The 13,819-nt window shown below is 43.1% G+C and overlaps 1 protein-coding gene across 4 annotated transcripts in view; it reads right to left on the reverse strand.

Annotated features, from left to right (window-relative positions):
* The window catches only part of LPAR1 (lysophosphatidic acid receptor 1), a 71,131-nt gene extending 64,027 nt beyond the window's left edge, over positions 1–7,104 (reverse strand). Inside the window, exon 1 of one of the 4 annotated variants that reach the window (XM_039733287.1) lies at positions 7,058–7,104. The gene's annotated coding sequence lies outside the window, so the exon portion shown is untranslated. Of the gene's footprint in view, positions 1–6,485; positions 6,563–6,785; positions 6,881–7,057 lie in introns of those variants that run through there. The other 3 variants (XM_039733290.1, XM_039733289.1, XM_039733291.1) reach the window with 3 other exon arrangements.
* Between the last annotated feature and the right edge of the window lie 6,715 nt (positions 7,105–13,819).

Genomic DNA, 13,819 nt, shown 5'->3' on the forward strand with positions numbered 1-13,819 from the left:
ACACAGTAGTAATATAGACCTTGCTGCACTTCACTCTCCTTTGGGATTGACAAGCTTATCAGTCAGAACTTATGCTTCTGTATCTAACATTGCCCTACCAATTTCACAAATGCTTTTTACTTCAATAATTAGTTTTATATATTCAAAGTCATCATGCAACTACAGAAATGTGCCACGAAGTTTACTCCTATAAGCACAACCTTAGGCAAGGTAGCCAAATTTCCCCTTTATATCCTACATTATAGCTTCCCTACCACATGAAACAATTTCCACTGCAACTCATAAGAAGACTGCACATATCTTGTAAAACTACTGATCCAGTCTCTACATACAATCACTGAAAACACACCTGTCACAAAAGGCATTGAAACAACTAAATTATGCACAAAAGTGCACAATTGTGCACTTATATGAGCAGGAGTATCAGTGAAAGAGCTCAGGAATGTCCGGCTAGAACATCAGGCGGACATACACACTGCCATCCTTTGCTACTTCATATTTGGTTACAAGTAACTGAGAAAATGGTTAGTAACACAACCATGAAACCTTGAAAGTTCCAGGACCCAAGCAGTGACACCACTGTTGCAGTAAGAGATTGTAAAAAAACACAGTAACCACAAGAAAACAGATCCCACCAAGAGAGTCAGCGAGCACCTAACATAGGCACACAGACCAAAAAAATACTGACCACAATAGCGACCACCACAGGCCCTCCCAGGGCAAGGCAACATCTAGGGACAAGGTGACCTTTTCCTGACACTTCCATTGGCTTGAGGTACTAACCTGCAGTCCTCCCCTAAGGTCTCCTGCCACCAGCCATCCGGCTGACAATTGGACAACTCTGACAATTTGCTTCTCCTTGATCCAAAGCAGCAGGAAGGTAGGGGTGCTCACCACTCACTGGCCTTCTGTGCTGTGAGCTGAAGGGACAGCGACTGTGGCACTGGCGGCACCCCCAGAGCCTTCCACCCCTCCTTCAGCCTTTCCACCTCACTTGACACCAGCAAAGCTGATTCAGACTTGAGCAGCAAACAAAATTGAGGTTTTTTTCCTGCAAAAACACCCGGGCTGCAGACTCCCACATCCTGGCTGGGGAAGGCATGCTGTCCTTCACAAATTGCAGCTATGCAATGCCACCCCAGTTCCCTTGCTCTGTCACCAGCAGCAGCTCAAAGCTTCAGGACATTGTTTGGCAAATCTGACAACCACAACAGGTCAAAAGCAGACTGTCCTATCAAGGACTAAACATTTAGTGAAATCCAGCAGCTACAGACCCTTTATCAAAAACCCTTCACCGTAGACAAAACAACACTTGCCACGCTTGAAAGCTATGTAGCTATGAAAACTTCAGAGTTTATCAGTCTATCAGTCTTTCTCCTTTCCTACACCAACCTGAAGTACTACCACCTCAAAAACAGGTGTGACCTGTACAGCATCTCTCTTCTCTGCCTGTATTCCAGTAAGTCTTTGCTAGAGCTCACATTCAGCTCATTGCTATTAAACAATCACCCATTTACTCAAAGAAGATATAAATTTCTCTATGCTGTAAACATTCAATACTCATCCAATGTTTATTGCTGTAGCTAACTTCTTCTTAATAAAAAATGGATACTACTTTAGCTATATTTTTCCACCCAGGGTGAAAACAACGATCCTCAAATGGCAAAAGTTCTTCTAAGGAAAGCTTCTGCTCCCATAAAAAATGTACCAGCACCATTTCATATTAGCCACACACACCCTGAAAAGATGGGGAAGAGGGAGGGAAAGGGGCTTGCAATGAAAAACAGTATGCATTTCCTTTGCCAGGTTTTTACCCCTCTTACAATCTCCAGCATTCTGTACAGAAAGATCTTGCCTTTGATGTCAATCCAATGCTTTCAGGCTTGCTCCTGCAAGCACTGCAATATGCAATACATTTTCTAGCTGGCAAAGAAATGGATGTACTGTATTAAGTGCCTGTGAAATCCATCCTACTCCAAAGGTCACTGTGGCATGCAAATTCCTACAGAAAAGACAGTATGGTCTGTAATATGGCAACATGAGGCCTACACTGAACTGAGAATTATCATACATGACTATCAAAGTCATAGACATTTTTTTCCAGCAGTTTCAAAAATCCACTTCATAAGGTGTCTGCCTCTTAGTCACAGTCAGAAGCAAAACCAGAAAGATAATATTGGTCTCTCATATTTATCATCTTTGCATTTTTAGAAAGAAAATGAGAGGACCTCTGAATTTTATCTAGAGTATATGACATGGAAGCCAAAAAAAAAAGAAAAAAAAAAGGCAGTTCCAATGCCTTTCAAGTTAAAGAAATCTAAATTAAAGGTAATCTAGTTAGCACAAAAGTCTACATACAGTTTTCTGCAATACACTGTCTGTAGTCCCAAAATATGTTTCCTTCTAAAAGAGATCCAGCTTCCCCACTTTTGAAGCTGAAGGCATTTCTTGTGCCACTGATCCACACTGCCTACCATCATTTCAGCAGCAGACCACATTGGAATCTATGAGCGGGAAACAGTAAGGCACAATGCTTTGCTCCTGTTTCCCCAGCAGCCAGGCCATTATCCATCACAAAGTCTACCAGCACAAATCTTCAAGACACTTGGAAAGCAAAACACTCTGCACACACCCCCAGCCAGAACCCTGTCCAGGCTACTTATCCTGGGAGTGGCTTGAGGAGGAGGGATGTGGTTCCCCCTCTCCGGCTGTGCTGCTGGCAGGGGCAGGCATGTCTTACCCAGACTCCTTGAACCACAGCAGCCCCGCAAGTCTGGCTGTTTTTGCTTGCCAGAAACAAAGGGAGAAAATTCTCTTTCTTTTTAAGAAGAAATACATCTTTACTTCTGGGGTAAAGGCACCAATGGTCTCCCCTTTATGTGCAGTAACCTAACTGCCTACAGTATCTGGGTCAAGAAGGACCCAGATCCAGGAGGAAATCATGAAAAAAACATGATCCACAAACTATTCCAGTCTGGACACTTTGCATGAAGCCAAGTTAGGCTATAGCTCTTCTGTAGAGAAATACAATGCCTTAACAACCACAAAGTTGTTTGTCAAGAGCTTATAAGAGAAATGCCATGGTCATGGAGTTGCCATGTGTGTCTCCATCTCGCATATACTACCCAACCCAGCACAAAGGCTCTTTTCTTTTCTGGCACTCAGTGATGCCCAAATAGAAACAGCATTTCAACAGAGACACCAGTCATTAAAAAATGAAAACTAATCCTAGAGTGCAACCTTCACTCAAACAATTACCAAGATTTTGCAAGCCAGGTGTGCTGTTAATCAGCTTGGGAGTGTGGAAAGTGTGTCAGGCAGTCAAGAAACACCAATGGAGGAGAGAAGGAGTACACAAAGATAGGCACTTCTCAGAATTCTCCCCTACTTTCAACAAAAACCAAACCAAGGTACCAGACATTCAGATGTTCACTGTCATATATACCAGTACATCAATGGAAGTGCAAGAATGCACAGGCAATGCTTCCACATGTTTTAAAGAAACTAAGCTTGAAATGTAAATGAAGAAAACCAAAAGTCAGGTTTCCTGACATGTAAGTAGAACAGCAGCTCTCATTTCCTTGACAGAACTTTCTTCTGCCCAGGGAATAATTTTGTATTTTTGTCAAAGCAACCCATCAGCCTTGCCCCTGATCCAAAGTCATTCAGTGCCAAAACAGATTTTGCCATTAACATTTATGGGCCATGGATGAAGCCTTAAGCTTCTGCTTTGGCTATGAAGAAAAACAGATGGGGGGAAAACAAGAAGTGTGTAAGTTCACCCCTAATGCATCACTGCTGAGGAGTGCCACATCTCTACAGTATCACCTCGTGACTCCTGAAAAAGTCAAAAACACATCAGATGCTAGATAACCCTGCCAGCTGAAGCCATTACTGCCTCAAGTCCCTTATGATCAAGCACTTCTGGAGAGCAGCGTTCTCCTTTCAAATTATCAAAACTCCTAAGGCAACAAATGAGGACCATACCTAAACTGAAATAAATCTTAAAGAAAAGGAAATGGAAAGATGGAAAAAGAAAAGACATTTTATTTTCTCAAAAGTTGGTTTTCCTTTTACCCTACAAAACTGATAGAAAAAATAACACAGCCCATTGTGAAAGATGAAGCAGTGAAATGCATGACATATAAAGAGCTAATCCAGTAACTGAAGGTGTTGGAGGGATCACATATTGATTGCTCTATTCTTCTTTCAGTGAAACAGTTGTATGCATTTTTCCCTGGCATTATGTGTAGCAGGAACTCTGTAAATACCCCATTTAGATGAATTTAAGCTGAATTTAAGTGTTCCTTAAATTACATGCACTTTTGTTTCTGAAAGGGAGGAAATTGCACTTACGTAGCAAATTCTAATTTTGTGAGGGAAACAACAGTGAAAAGGACAACTGCCACACAGTACTGGTTACCACTCTCAAATTCTTCCTCATATTCTTGGGCATTAGCAAGACCCTAAGTGACAGCCTGTGAGGAGTTCCCCACTCAGCCCTGATGGCAAAAGAGCTGCATTCAATTATCTCTGCATCCATATGATAAAAAAAGCCAGATACACAGCAACAGTACTCAGTAAGTGCTGGCAGGTCACCACCTAGAGGTGCTCAAAGCCAGCTCTTCTGACATCTGGAGAAGGCAGCTCACCTCTGACAGTGCCCAAACTGCTCGTTATTCAAAGGGAAGACAGTGGTGGTCTCCTAAAGGAATAAAGTGCTCAGAAGAATTACTTGCCTTTGATTTAAACCTCTGAATAAGAGACAAAGCAAGCTCAATATGGATAGGCCACTGGGAAACAACTAACTATCCATGAACATGTTATTAAGGGCTCATCACAGTGATATCAAAGTGAATCACATGTAAGTACAAAGCAGAGCAAAACACTTTCTTCAACAACCTCTCCTGGATTTCCCTAATAGTTTAACTGTGTGACACTATAAAACCAAGTTGAAGACAAATTTTTATTTTTTCCCATTTTTAAGCAGGGAAGGAATTATATTTCAGTTACAATCTTCCAGAGCTACTGATGAAAACCACATGACCATAAAGTATTTTTGCTCAGAGTGATAAGATTGTCTGTTACATGTGGAGTTCACATATTAAAGCTGGGTACGCAGTGCAGCATTACTTTAATTTTGCATTTTCCATGTGTTTCGTCTCAAAAGCTGTTTAACCTTTTGACCCTCAATATTTGTTTTGAAGAGCAAAGGAAGAGAAAGCAGACACCAGCCAATGTTTTCCTCTCTTCAACCAGCACCACTACTGCTAAGTTCTCAGAACAAGCTTTATAGCAGCCAAGGGTCTAACTACTGCAATCTGTAACAGGGAGTGATAAAGACAGCAGCACACTGATCATGCAGCAGTGCTTCTCAGTATTCCTAAGTAACATTCCCTTGGTTATTTGATGTACAAAAAGGAAAACAACCACCATTCATGAACAACTGCACAGCATGAGACAGCATCAATCTATTCTGGAGCAAAACAGCATTTAATTTTGTGTGGTTAATATTTAATAAAAACAACAGTAAAACACAGGCCTATCAAGTTGCTTGGTAAGTCCGAGCCCATATCAGTTAAGGGAAAACATGCGGCACGCCTATAGCCAGTAATAGCAAGCTGCAGGGCAGAGCCTCACTTAGCCTGTGCACACAGAGTATTGCTTCAGTCCGCTGCTGAAATTGCCAGAAATATTATTTTATACTGCAGTGTATCCCATCCGCACACAAGAGTAACAGGCTGCACGGCACACAGCCCTGGCCGCCAAATTGAAACATGACTCCCAGACCTGAAAGTGATTCATTTTAGACCAAATGGTACAACACAGCAAACCTGAACTAGCATGCAAAAACTTTCTTTGAAAAGATAAGAGTTGCAGCAGTTCTTAGCAGTAAAAAGATTGCAGCTACCCCAATGCCCCGATGCTTTGAGAACACAAGTTGCTGACAGGGTCTCCCCCAAGTTATTTTGCCTTGAAACTTCAAAAAAACCCCAACCGAACAAAAAACCAACCAAACAAGCAAACAACAATTAAGAAAACGACACACAGAAAACCAACCCAAACTTGGAGCAAATAAGGATGAAAAAAAAAAAAAAAAGAAGAAGAAAGGGGGAGATTTAGGCAGCTTCTAACATTCACAGACAACTGAAATCTGTGAAGGTGTGAGTTTGTTTCACAGAGATATCCCCAAGAAAATTAAATTTAGACATTCCAACATATTTTTGTGATAATGAAAACTTTGCACATATTTCCATAGGAAGCAGTTTTCTGGTATCGTTCCCACTGTGGAGCTATTTTAAAAGAACATAGGAAAAGAAGTGAGAGGAAGAAACTTGGTCCCTCTGGTTCCACCTCTTGTCTTCTCACTTCAGTTTGCTAACGGCTTTTGTCCTCTAGCTTCCCTCCTGCTCCCCCCCGCTCCCGGTCTTTCTCGAATAAATCACACCCTTGTGCTTGTCATTCATCTTCTCCCTATCCTTTACCTTTGTAAACATCATGGGTACACCGACAGTGCTCCCATCGGACTTGAGCACGCTCTTCGTCCGAAGGACTGAGAAAGTCAGGAGAGAGAGGTGGCAACCATTTTTTATCTGGGACATTTTCCACTGCCTTAATTTGGTATAAATAACTCCAAAGTGAATTCGGGGTGGAAGGGGTGACGAAAGGCGGGGAGGGGTGGGGAAGGAAAAAAGAAAAATATGAGGTCAAACCCTAAGTAAGTCCTGTTAGCGTTCCTTAATCAAACAAGTGCCCATCACTTATTCTAGGCCAGCCCCGGAGACCTTAGTCCAGCAGGAATAGCAGCCTGACCCGAGCCCATCCCGAAGGAGCCCTTCGCCGGAGAGGACCCGACAGTCGCGCCGCCCGGCGCAGCACTGCGCGCCGCGGGACTCAGACCAGGTTCGGAAACACGAGAGAAGCAGCCAAAGAGAGGAGGCGACGAGCGCCGTGGGCACGGAGCCCTCGGGGAATGGGGAGCAGGCACCTTTTGGCGGGCGAGAATGGTGGGACCCCCCCGCCCCGCTCCGCCCCCGGCCCGGCGCGCTGCGCTTACCTGCGGGGGCTGCGCGGGCGCGGCTGGACGGAGCGCGGCGCCGCCGCGCCCCCGCTCCGCCTGCGCGGCTCCGCCGGGCGGGCCCAGGTGTAGCGCCCCGCCCGCCCGCGGCCGCGCTCCCCGCCGCGGAGGCTGCCGCGGAGGCTGCCGCGGGTGAAACTTTGTGTTTCTGGAACAGCCACAGTTCTCCTGTGAAACTTTCGAATCTCCTGCCGATGTCGGCAAGAGGCTTTTGGGAGCCCCAGTCACAGGTACAGTTTACAAGTTCGCCGAGCCCTCATCCTTGGAAAGGCACGGGGTTGCACAACAGATAGTTTTCCACATTAGAATAAATATTTTATTATACAAAACCAGGTTCAAATTGTTTCTTCTTCCCCACCCCCTGCCTTCCATAAGTTTTTAGTGTGAAATAGTCAGATTTCATTGGATTTCAGGAGCACCTAGAAGCCACTTTTGCATGTACTTGCATCAAGTGAAAAGATGTATGTTGCACAACACTTGGAGTTCAGTAGCTGAAATGGCTAAGCATTTCTATCTACAATCAGTAGTAAGATTTCTGAGGAGGTTACCTACAGCTATACAAGCCATCAGTGCCTCCAGCAGCACAAAAGCCTATTATGAAGCACGAAGACCACTTAAAGCACTCGTATTTCTCAAGGACCCAAAAAGCAGTAGAGACAATTTTCAAGTATGATGTTTGCTTGTATGGCAACAACACTGTCTGCTACTGGCAATATCTGCTGCACCACAGGTATGGTTATTAACAAAGGTATGGTATCAGTGGGAGCAGGTCTCTTGCTGTCATGGCTGGTGAGATGCTTTCTCTTTAGGAAGTTGTCAACACACAAACCTTGTTTTTGTATTCAGCACTGTAATTTTGCTCTGAGCCTAGACCAACATGCTGAAAAGTTTTGTTAAGTACTCAGCAGGCTGTTAACTTTGGAAAGTGCTGGTTTTCATCTCCTACCTGTTCCAAGCAAGCTACCAAGTGTTTGCAAGAGGTGACCAAAAAGCATGTTCTGTTACAAGCTCTACTAGGTGGTTTAGCATCCACACACCACTTATGGTGACAGGTTTTAGTAGTTTGCTCACCTATGCACAGGCCACATCCGGGCTGGACAACTGCAGTCTTGAAACAATATGCTCAAACTGCGTGTGTCCTCTCCTGATGATAGGAATGGGATGATATACATGAGTCACTGATTAGAGAGCAAGTCTTCAAAATGCAGAATTGACTATTCCAGTCTTGTGGCAGTATATCTGCTGCAGCTTCAGTATAAACCAGATTTCACTCATCTTTTTGGACAAACTGCCTGTACATGCCTACAAAATCTGTCCTGTCCTCACCCAGTTCCCAGATACCACTATAAGAACCAAGATGAACTTGAATGCAATCAAATCTTCAAGCAAAGGGTGATCTGACAAGATTTACATCTCTGTGGGTAGAGACCTACAACCTCAGGCATGCAGGAGTCTTCTTCAGTAGGACAGTGCTTGCTGCTAAGAGCTACTACATCTGCAAATTGGAAATCACCACTGCTTAGCATCCCTATGGTTACTCTGCAGCAACTCCAGCTACTGACCCCTGAAGGAAAATAGCAGAAAATAGCATCCTGAGCTCATGGGAAAATGAGCATAAGATGGAATTATATGAAGGTACAATGATCGCAAACATTTTAAAGAAAACTGTTTTTGAGTCCAGTTTCAGCTAACTGATATAGTTAAAGCAGCAATGTTTTTTCAGTTCTTATGTTTTCTGTTAGTGACTTCAGGCATGCTTGCTCAGCCCTGAAACATTGACTTGTCATTTATTCAAGGATAATGTCATTAATTCTCAGTCAGCCACTCTTGCTCTAAATAGAAAATATAGGGAATATTCAGTAAATCTTACAAACAGGCAAATATTGAAGGTCCAGGGAAGATCACATGGTCTGATGTTTAATGAATGTAACTGCTATGAGACTTGGCTGTGGTGCTCTGTGGTCTGAGACGTGTTTATGTAATTACACACAGATGTACTGAATTGCATTAGATAGGGAAGTAGTTTTCACATCCTTCAGTGTGGAAAAACTTTTGTTTCCAGAACAAACCATGTAAGTTCCATGTGCTCAATTTAGTGAATTGATTCAAATCATAAGTATGCTTAACATGTGCAGACACTGATATACTTATATTTCATTCTCAGCATTCATAAAGTTTCAACTGAGTGGCAGCAAGATTAGTCATACAAACCCAGAAAAGTTAAACATCTAATTCCTCTTTGGTCTGGGCCTGGAAAGTACCTCTGGTGTTTTTAATTTAAAAAAAAATTCTGGGAATTTACACTTAAGATGTCTCTTCACTCTGTCACTTCTCTATGCAGCATACTCTGGTGTGGGTAGCAATGGATAATTTCATTTTGGATTGGAAATGTGTTGAAATTTTCAGTGCAATGGATGCTTTGAATGAAACATTTGATGAGATCACTACTAATTCCTGGGGGAAAAAATGGCATGCTTCAGATCTATCTGAGATAGGAATAATTAGAGACCTTGAACAGCATATTCACTTTTTATTGATCAGTTTTTATTTCGTAGAGTCCCACCATTTGTGAAAGTCCCAGATTGCTAAAACATGTGTACAATACAAAGAACAGCTCCAACAATTCACAAAGAATAAAGCACTCTCTGGAGTCTGACTTTTTGCTCATTTGTTACGTACATACTCTCTGAAGCTCAGTGCTCATATGTTGGGGATCTCTGTTCAGAACAGGGTGCAGAGGAAATAACATTATCTACAGTTAGAAAACTGAGCAAATAACATTACCTACAGTTACAAAACATGCTGTTTTTCAGAGAAACTTCAGACACATCAGAAATCTCACAGAAAGAAAGCATCCCTATCCATAAAGCTATGTTATTTTTGTTCTGTGGCAGTGCTTCTGCCTTGGTTCAGTCTCCTCGGGGCTCCTGCTATGATGCAACTGCAGTGCATGAGGTTCTGTGAGCCACAAACTCCTCTAAAAACTCCAAGTTCTCAAGGCAAAAGAGCAGCTTTTTCCATGGAACTCGGTCTCTCCCTGGTTCAGCCTCCTATTATCTGGATCTGAGGATATCCTATTCCTTCTGAAAAGTAGCAGATTGCTTAAAAGTGAATGTGATCATAGTGCTCCTGGAAGACAAGCTTTGGCTCTTTGTGGCTTTCTGCCCATGCCCAGCCCCTAACAGCAGGATTGTAAGGCCAGGATTGAAGGAAAAATGGGTGTCCATAGGTGCCTGAGCATGCTGAGGATTAGGAATATATCCACAAAAGCAGAGGAGGTGGTTGATTGTCACAGCCTTTATGGCAAAATGTATCTGATCAGGCTGTTTAGACAATGCCAGCACCAGAAATAAGAGCAGTGGCTGTCCAAGTGAGCAGGGCTCAGGGCTCTTCGTGAAAGAAGGTTTGCGTTTGTTCTGGCACTTGCAACATCCATGTTGTCTTGAGATGACTGGACTAGGGTTTGCAAGATGCTTCAGGTAGTTACCACTGAAGATGAAAAGGAGTTCAGTGCATTAGTGACTAATCCAGAAACAACTCATACAGAACCATAAACCTCTGTGTTATTGTTAACAGTCTTATGGATCACATGCCACGAGATGCATCAAAGAGAGCTGATGGCTGTGTGAAGCATATGGGGTTTGTCTGGAGCGTGCATGGGGGCAAAAGGTTGCCAGGAGGCTCCTGGATGGGAGGCCAGGAAGCTGTTGGTTGTGGCTTCACTGTGGAGAGGGAGGCGAGACAGTGAGGAGGAGCTACATTTTTGTGGTAAGCACAGGCTCAGGGATAGCTGCAGGTTCCATGGAGGGAAGGTGTGGGGAGAGGCTGGGCAAGCATCTCCCATGGGAAGCATTGAACACTCCCAAGTGTCCTTCAGCTCTGTGGAACACCTGCATTGGAGCCTGGGGCTGGGTCACCACTGCTGTTTCATGGAAGCTCTGTGTTCATGCTGCCCAAACACTGCTACTCATTCAGCCTTCTGTTTCGCAGGTTGTTGTAAAACCTTTATTTGTAGGGTGTTAAGGGATGACTAGATAGTGAATGTTCTGATTTGTCTTTTCATCAAGCACAAGGCTCTGATCTGCCATAAAATTACTGAAAACCCCCTTCTAATGAGGGGGAAATGAGGATGCAGGGAAAACAATGAAAGCTTTACCTCCAGAAAGTGCAGTGGCAGCTGCTGGGTCCATCGCTTCAGCACCCGCCCCTTTGGCTCTAACTGCAACGTCCAATGAACATAAAATCCTACTCCAACAGCAATCCTTAATCAATCGACAGCATCTAAAATCCATAATTTATCCTATCTGTGTCCTTTCATTTTGAACTGGATGATATTTTTACACCAATAAATTGAGTGCCATGCCTCTGTACTGTATATAGCTTTGTACATCAGTTTGGTCTGGTTAAATGCCAGGTCTTACATGGAGCTCCTGGAATGAATCCAGCAAAGGACAACAAAGAGGCTGGAACATCTCTCTTGCAAGGAAATAATGAGGGAGCTGGGCCTGTTCAGCCTCAAGAACAGACAGCTGAGAGGGGACCTCTTTACCATCTATAAATATCTGAAGGGACGGTGCCAAGAGGAGGGAGCCAGGCTCTTCTTGGTGGTGCCAGTGGTGCCAAGCAGTAGGACAAGAGGCAATGTACAGAAACTGATGCTCAGGAATTTCCACCTGAATATGAAGAAGAATTTCTTTTCTCTGTAGGTGAGTGAGAACTGGAGCAAGCTGCTGAGAGAAGTTGTGGACTCTCCCTCACTGGAGATATTCTAGAAGCATCTGGAGACAATCCCGTACTATGTGGTCTGGGATGACCCTCCTTGAGCAGAGAGGTTGCACCACATCACCTGCTGTGATCCTTTCCAATCTTACTCATTCTGGGATTCTGTGGGCTTTGGAAAGCTGCTGGAGCTATAATTTGAAATAGTAAATAATGCCAAGTGAAAAACTCAGCACTACATTAGAATTTTTCCTTCAAGAGACAGTATTTCTTACTAGGTCTTAATGTTTTTATTTTTACTGAAATAATAATTGACCCCTTCTTTCCCTTCTTTTCTAGAGCTTCAGCAGCAGAAGTCACTAAAAGTTTTCCAAGAGGTGCCATGTGCACAATGGGATGAGCAACACACACACAAACCCAAAGGGGAAATAGTGCGGGACTGAAGATTTAACTGACCAAAACTGAACAAAATCCCCCAAAATCCAGCCTTTCCAAAACACAGGATAGGACCTGTAATACTAGCTGAGCAATAAAGAATTTGGATATATTTAGTTAATGAAAGCTCTTGCTGGAAGGTAAGATTGGGTCATTTATGTCTGCACAATAGCAGCCCTAGTGTAGAACATATGAATACCAGATGGCTGGAACGGTTCCATTAATGAACTGATGCATTCATTGTTCTGAATTTGATTTTGTAGCTTTTTACTTATAATGATTTGATTGCACCACCATTAAAAATCTTCAATAACCTCAGAATTCCTCAGAATGCAAAAGAGGAGATGCCTCTGTCCCCACTTTCCACTGACCTGCAGGTCTGCAACACCTCTGTCAGTCAAGCTGATGAATACATTTCATGCTGTTTTCTTAGTTCTTCGATTTAAATAATATATGCAGGATCCATGCACAATATATTATTTCTTCTTCTAAGGCACAGGAAAATGCATTCCAGGTGACACTCCATTATAGTCAATGGGGTTATCCTGTGATGGATATGTAGAACAAAAGAAAATCATAGCTGTAGGTATGTAGGGAAAAATTCCTTCCAGATATATGCAAATACAGGAACAATGTCAGGCACTAGGAGACACACTTTTCCTCCAGAGCAGATGCCTCCTTTATTAAGTATAATTTCTAGTGCAATAATCTTTCTGGTCTCCAAGCTTAATTAATGAACAGTCTAGGAACCCTCTTTATGTGTATGTTTCCACAGGCAGTTTAATTTTTCTGGCTCACACAGTTCCTCTGTTTTCCCTCTGCTTCAATACTCTACTCCAACATAGGCTCTATCTTCATTGTGGCTCTGCAGACACTTTTTGTCACAAAAAGGCCTGGTGTAGTTAGTTGACAAACATATGTCTATCCTTTGTGGCTCATCACTGATCCTCATGTCTGAACAGACCTAAAGGGAATAAGAAAAAAAAAATCTAGAATATTAGAATAGTATTAGCAGTGAGTAAAGGATTTCCATCAGAGCAGGGCTTTTGCTATACACCTGTCTTCGAGAAGCTGGAAAGACTCCAGTCCCTAGTGTCAGGAGTGACCCCAGTCTCTTATTTCATATTTTACTTCCATTTCAATCCATTTGAGGTTGCACTTATTAAGAAAGCTAAAATTAGAGTAAAATAAATAAATGAAACCCAAAAAACAATGACTACAAACAGAGGGGAAAAAATAGAAGTAGATAACTGTGGATGCAGACTGCTCACAAGACCCTTGGAGGCAAGTTCTTCTCTTCCCTGGGGCTCCTCTGCCTCCTTTTTCTCCTAGCTACTTCTCCTAGCTCCTCTGCCTCCTCCTAGCTACTTCAAACCCCTGATGGTGTTGGTAGAGATAAGTTATCTCTGATACTGCTTTTTGGGGCAGGGCCACACCAAGAAAGAAGCAGAGGTCAGGTGGCAGGGGGAAATTCTCATGCCAACCCTCCTTAGCAGGCAGGAGAGGGCATGGATATCAGATGGCAGATATCATGAAGGCAGGAGACATGGATATCAGATAACAGAGCTGGAAGCCCATTTTTGAAGG

The sequence above is a fragment of the Passer montanus genome, unplaced genomic scaffold (genome assembly GCF_014805655.1).
Source record: "Passer montanus isolate IOZ18808 unplaced genomic scaffold, ASM1480565v1 scaffold85, whole genome shotgun sequence".
Classification (NCBI taxonomy): domain Eukaryota; kingdom Metazoa; phylum Chordata; class Aves; order Passeriformes; family Passeridae; genus Passer; species Passer montanus.